The sequence below is a fragment of the Gavialis gangeticus genome, unplaced genomic scaffold (genome assembly GCF_001723915.1).
Source record: "Gavialis gangeticus isolate Ggan-Ray unplaced genomic scaffold, GavGan_comp1, whole genome shotgun sequence".
NCBI lineage: Eukaryota > Metazoa > Chordata > Crocodylia > Gavialidae > Gavialis > Gavialis gangeticus.
Window position 1 is genome coordinate 35,155,071 of NW_017728993.1, and position 557 is coordinate 35,155,627.

A 557-nucleotide genomic window follows, 5' to 3' on the forward strand; every position below is an offset into this window, starting at 1 on the left:
CGCGGCCGCGAGCGGGCGGAACGAGGCGGTTCCGGCGGGAAGGGGCGGCAGCAGCCACGCGGGGAGCAGGACCGCGGGTGGGCCCGGCCCGGCCCCCGCCGCTTACGAGCGAACACGCGACTGTTGTCTTGTGCCCCTCGCTCGGGGCTGCCCTGGCTTCTCCCAGTTGAAGCACCAGGACAAGCTGGGCACACCCCACACCGGCACCGCGCTGGCACCTCATGGGCGCAGGCTGTTGCCTACAAAGCCAGTCAGCCTCTAAAAAGTGGCACCTGCCCTACCTGTAGGAAGAGGCAAAGCGCAAGATCCTCCGGCTTCGTGAGGGCCAAAGCGGGGAGAAGGGAACTGAACCGGTGAAGCTCCGGGCCCAATAATCCAAACCGAGCCGCAAGGAAACAAGGACGTGGGTGAGACGAGATGAGGGCTCTTCCCTTTCCGCCTCCCCAGCTACCACAGGCTTGTTCATTGTATTTTCCAGACCATTACTAGAACCTAAGGGTGCTGGGAGAGCCTTGTACCCTACAAAGGCAAATAACTTTCATTTTTTCAAACTAAGG